Source organism: Malus sylvestris, chromosome 3 (genome assembly GCF_916048215.2).
Source record: "Malus sylvestris chromosome 3, drMalSylv7.2, whole genome shotgun sequence".
Taxonomy (NCBI): domain Eukaryota; kingdom Viridiplantae; phylum Streptophyta; class Magnoliopsida; order Rosales; family Rosaceae; genus Malus; species Malus sylvestris.
This window is the reverse complement of record NC_062262.1, coordinates 26,905,608-26,911,781: the sequence shown is the minus strand read 5'-3', so window position 1 is coordinate 26,911,781 and position 6,174 is coordinate 26,905,608. Positions and strand designations below refer to the sequence as shown.

Genomic DNA, 6,174 nt, shown 5'->3' with positions numbered 1-6,174 from the left:
AAGAGACAACTTAATTATCTCGATCGATATCAAAATTCCCAAGTTATGGCAATGAAATATTCAAGATCTTTGCTCTTTGGTGTGCTGCTACTCATTGGCTTTGCATCGACAAATAGCAAAGCTGCTAATACGGATCCACCTGTTTATTGCGAATTCCTCAATCGCAACAGTTTTGAACCAGGGTTCATATTTGGCACAGGTTCTGCATCTTATCAGGTCAATATATATATGTATTATATATATATCTTCTGGGATTATTTACCATTTTATTGGTACATTTTATACATGCAGTTAGCATCCATGCATGAATTATAATGTTGACATCTTCCTTGCGTGTGTGGTAGTACACTTACGAATATGCATGTATGTATATTTCAGTATGAACGTGCAGTAAAAGAAGATGGAAGAGGACCAAGCATATGGGATACCTACACCCACAAACATCCAGGTCTGTGATTTAATCAATTGGTAATATGAAAACTTTAGCAACTTCATTTCAAAGGTGTGTAATTAGCACCTCATTCTTTTCTTCATGAGGACAAGTATACCTACCAAAACTCCAACCCCTCTGATAACCATGCACTTTGTTGGGAGACAAATAGTACGTGGTCATGTGATATGTACAATATATGTATATACTTCATCAATACGCACGCACATGAAGTACTTTGCATACGATATGGATTTCACCATTATGTTTTTGAATAAGTGCAGAAAAAATCGCTGATGGCAGTAACGGAGACGTTGCTATTGATCAATATCACCGCTATAAGGTCTAGAATCTCATAACTTTATTATCTTGACCGTTTATACTTGAAGGGCACATGTTAACATATTAAATTGGAGCCTTTATAAAAAGCACAATATAATGAGATCCTCAATATTTAATTTTAAACTTTTTTCTTATTATGATATATATCCTTTTGTCATTCTAGGAAGATGTGGGGATTATGAAGGATATGGAGTTGGATGCTTACCGATTCTCTATTTCATGGTCCAGATTATTACCAAGTAAGTTGCTCCACATCCTCATATTTGGTTGGGACCAATGTCAATATATATTGTGCATAAGAATTATTTGTCCTACGAGAAAATTATTCTCTTTATATACTTTTATAACTAAATTAATGTGATCGAGTTATCTAGTGTATAACCCTTATTTTTCTTGTTATTTTTGTTCTAATTAGATGGAACGTTAAGTGGTGGCGTTAACAGAAAAGGAATTGATTATTACGACAATCTCATCGATGAACTCCTACGCAATGGTTAATCATCCTACCTTAAACAATTATTACATGAATTTTTAGAACATCATTCAATCAGACTTTTAATTTGATTTTACTGATCATGTATATATAGGATTAAAGCCATTTGTGACAATCTTTCATGGGGATGTTCCCCAAGCTTTAGAAGATGAATATGGTGGTTTCTTAAGCCCTCGTATTGTGTAAGTGAACAAAATTTATTCTCTCAGTGATAATTTGATAAAATGCATACTGATATTCGTAACATAAATGTGTATCTACAGCGATCATTTTAAAGACTATGCGGAACTTTGTTATAAGGAATTTGGTGATCGAGTCAAGCACTGGTTCACGGAAAATGAGCCATATACTTTTAGTTACATGGGTTATGCTGTTGGTACTCAAGTACCGGGACGCTGCTCTTCTTGGCAAAACCTAAACTGCACCGGTGGAGATTCAGCCATTGAACCATACTTGGTGGCACACCACCTTCTTCTTGCTCATGGAGCAGCTGTAGAATTGTACAAGAATAGATATCAGGTTCAATAACTTTTGTTCTTTTTTTTTGGGGTCAGATTATTGGCTCCTAATTGAGAATTCTATATGAATCATTATTATTGAGTTGTAATACAAGAGGGAATACTCTCTGTAGTGAGATAATCTAAAGGTTGTATCTTTTTCCATAGCTCCTATTTGTTCAACCAAAATTCGTATTTTTGTGTAGGCAACTCAAAAAGGCTTGATAGGGATAACATTGGTGTCATAATGGTTTGAGCCTGCTTCGGATTCAAAGCAAGATAAAGATGCTGCCTTACGATCTTTGGATTTTATGTTTGGATGGCAAGTGTCTTATTAAATTATATATCAACCCAATTACATGTTTACTTATGAATTGAAACATTGATACTACCTAGCTAGCAGTACTCTTTATATATAATAATATAATTAGGCTAATATCCGGAATTGTCATGTTTTGTAGGTTTTTGGACCCATTAACAAGTGGTGACTATCCACACACCATGCGATCAATTGTTGGGAAAAGATTGCCCAAATTCACAAAAGAACAATCCAAGTTGCTAAACGGATCATTTGATTTTCTTGGAATAAATTATTATACTGCTAGATACACAAGTAGTGCACCCAACAACAATTCACTACCGGCAAGCTACGTAACAGATTCTCGAGCTGATCTTACAAGTGAGTGCAAAAGGAAACTTAGTTTGAATAGCTTAAGTTCTTTGTACTTCTTTGCCTAGTTTAACTTCTTAATTACTTTAATTATATTCTAATATTTACACCAATTGTATTCTAATGTTTGTAAATATTGTGGCAGCTGAGCTTAATGGAGTACTCATTGGTCCACAGGTAAATATCAAATTTATCATTTTGAGGTATTTGCATTTGGAGTAGTTTTTTTTTTCCCCAATATTTATGTATTATCTTCAAATGGTGTTGCAGGCTGCTTCAGATTGGTTATATGTATATCGAAAAGGAATTCACGATCTTGTGCTTTACACAAAGGAAAAATATAATGATCCACTCATTTATATTACTGAGAATGGTATGTAATACAAACTTTTAAGCCTTGATTAATTGCAAAAGTTTCACATATTTATAGTGGTGTAAAATGAAACTACACGTTTTCTTTTAGTTTTAGAGGAAGAAACTAAATTTAATTTTTTTGTGTAATAATATGTACATAGGTGTATCAGAATTGAATAATCCAGAACTATCACTTGAAGAGGCCCTTCATGATACTAGTAGAATTGACTACTACTATCGTCACCTGTGTTACCTTCAAGCGGCGATCAAGTAAGTAGTTATTAACAAAATCATTAAGGCTATATACTGCCTAGCCTTCTTATGTTATGGTTATTTAATCATTATATTGACCTAACCAATTTGTACATTTGTGTGTGTGTGTGCAGAAATGGCGCGAAAGTAAAGGGATACTTTGCATGGACATTGTTAGACGACTTTGAATGGACTGCCGGATACACTGTCCGATTTGGTTTAAACTACGTGGATTATAAAGATGGCCTGAAAAGATACCCAAAACTGTCAGCACATTGGTTCAAAAATTTTCTTAAGAAGAATAAATTCAAAGAAAGCTACAGTTCATTATAAACATTTAAGTGGATAATTTTTTATTTTTTTTTTGTATTTATATTTCAATTCCTTAACTCCGCCTATGTCTTACATGGCCGGTCCCAAGCCCGGATAAAGGAGGAGGGGGAGGGCGTCAGGTAGTCGACAGCCGGCACTCCATGATCACGTCGAATCCTTATGAAAATGAATCCAGAACAAAATCGCGCTAAAGCTAGGGCGTTACCCGTAAGTGGCGCGCTGTGTGGCCCGAGCACAGTGATAAGTGAGCAAGGGTCGCTGTATCTCCATCGGCACCCGGATGCAGTGTTAAATGAGCAATGGGGCCATAGAAACTTCTTTTCGAACGACTCCACTCAAAGTTGTTTGGGAGCATATGCTCCTATCAACTTTGGCGCGAAAGTGAAGGGATACTTTGCATGGACATTGTTAGACGACTTTGAATGGACTGCCGGATACACTGTCCGATTTGGTTTAAACTACGTGGATTATAAAGATGGCCTGAAAAGATACCCAAAACTCTCAGCACACTGGTTCAAAAATTTTCTTAAGAAGAATAAATTCAAAGAAAGCTACAGTTCATTATAAACATTTAAGTGGATAATTTTTTTATTTTTTTATGTATTTATATTCCAATTCCTTATGCATTTGTATTTCCTTGCAATAATGTAAACATTCTTTGAGATTCAATAATTCAATAAAAAGCTATAAGTGTTGTGAATGCTACAATAAAACCTCTCTCTATAAACGAATAACTTATTTGTAGTCATAAAAAGTTTTAGTCCATGTTTGGGTTTAGGAATAAATTTCACATTGTAATAAGTTATCATTTTAATAGGTCCTATTGTAAGGAAACCCAGTTCGACATAGTAGTAATTGTTAATAGGGAACTTTAACGAAAAACTCCTGATACTGTTCACTTTAACAAAAAACCACAATTTTACACTAAAAAGTCAATCTTTGTACTATTCACTTTACCTTTTATTTTGTCGTTATCGTTAAAGCTCAAAGTTTTTAAGCACTTTTTTATTAGTTTTCCTTTGTTAATAAGGACAATAATAAGCTACGCCACAAATAAAATTTTAAGATGGAATAATTTTATTTTATTTATTTATTATTTTTTTTGGAGATAATACTACAACTTTGAGCTTGCAGGTACGTATGTAAAACCTTGTCAATATCTTCTTGTTGAAGTCAAAATATTTCTAACTCCTCATGAGAATCATCTTTCCCTTCTTTCCTAATTGTATTAACGATTATTTTTTCAATTAAAGCGTGATCAACTTTTTACACAACTGAACACAAATGTTTTCAGTTAGCTGACTTTGCATATGACTTTGGGTTACATGACAATTTTGATAGAAGAAAAGAAAAAGTGTACGCTTGAATTGGTCGAGGATTGTATTGTACATATTTTTAAAACTTTTGCTACGTATTATAAACACCTATTTTTAATTCTTTGTTGAACATAAGGATTCTAATAGATTTTAATATATTCCACCTGTTTAACACAATTTTAAAACTGATGGCACACGCGGGCTCAATTGCTTGTAAGAGACTATTTACAAATAATGTTGATGCACAAAATAAGTGAGACTATGGAACGACGTATGGTGTCAAGTTTGTCACCTTCACAAAGTTATTCCCGTCACCTAGTGAGGATAATATGTAAAGATATAGAGGGTAGATGAGTTCTTATTAATAGTGAAGAGTTTACACAGTACACACGTTCAAGCATGAAATTGGTTCCAAGTGAAATATCCTGGAATTAAAATTCTATATACGCTTGACTGGCTAATCATCAACACTAGTCAACTAAAATTCTATATATGCTTGACTGGCTATCCATCACCAACCCGTATGATTTGAGACAACATGTGGAGTTCGCACATGCAATTGTTGTAGCCATGGTGAATAATTGTTCTACTGCTGAGTGGCGTTCTAGGAAATATGTGCACGATTGTATCAAGAAGGTGGTGATGGATGAATTATTAGTAATTATGTTGTTGATGGATCAATAATTAATTTTGTGAATTTTTTTTGTTATATGTTGGAATGAATTATTTGCATATATGTGTAACATTGTAAGTATACTCTTGATGATGATACGAACAAAGAGTTGATGAAGTTGATGGAGGCGGCGTTGGAGGGAGGTTACAACCGGTGGCGCTATGACGTTAAGCAGAGTGGAGCACCATCGAAATGGTAGTTTTAAATTTTTGTTTTTGAGGACACTATTTAAATCTGTAGTTTGTAGTTTGTACTCTCTTTGAATCTGTCCATTAAATAATTTTGCCATCCTGTTATGATGCTGCACCTACTGATGGTGCATCAATGATGCTACACCTACTAATGCTGCATATGAATAGCATGCTTTCAGCGTAGTTGCAATTTTTACTCAAATTTTAACTGTTCTACAGTTCAAATGGATAGAGGCACATGGAGTTTTATAGTCTTATAGACCAGGCAATTAGCACTTGTTTTTTTTTTATTTGGAGCTTTTATATTGGGACCATCCTAAGTTAAAATTTTTGATCCACCACTGATCCTATATGACATTGATTATTTGTGTATAGTAGATCAGTTTAAAGTTTTGTTTCTGCCAAACTTGAATTGGGTTTAGAATTAGGGTTTTTAAATTTCGTTTTAAATTTAAGTAGAAATTATTATGCATGTGTACGGTAATTTAAATCTTTGTAATCTAACAAATTTATTTCCAATTTTGTAGATGTAATAGCTCATTAGAACCCGGAAGGTGATGAGTTTTACACCTTGATCGACGACTACACCTACTACTGCCGCCACTGCTTCGGCAGAGATGGAC

At 34.1% G+C, this 6,174-nt stretch overlaps 1 pseudogene; it reads left to right on the top strand.

Moving 5' to 3' along the window:
• On the top strand, positions 1 to 3,372 carry LOC126614545 (beta-glucosidase 12-like; annotated as a pseudogene).
• The last annotated feature ends 2,802 nt before the right edge of the window (positions 3,373 to 6,174 follow it).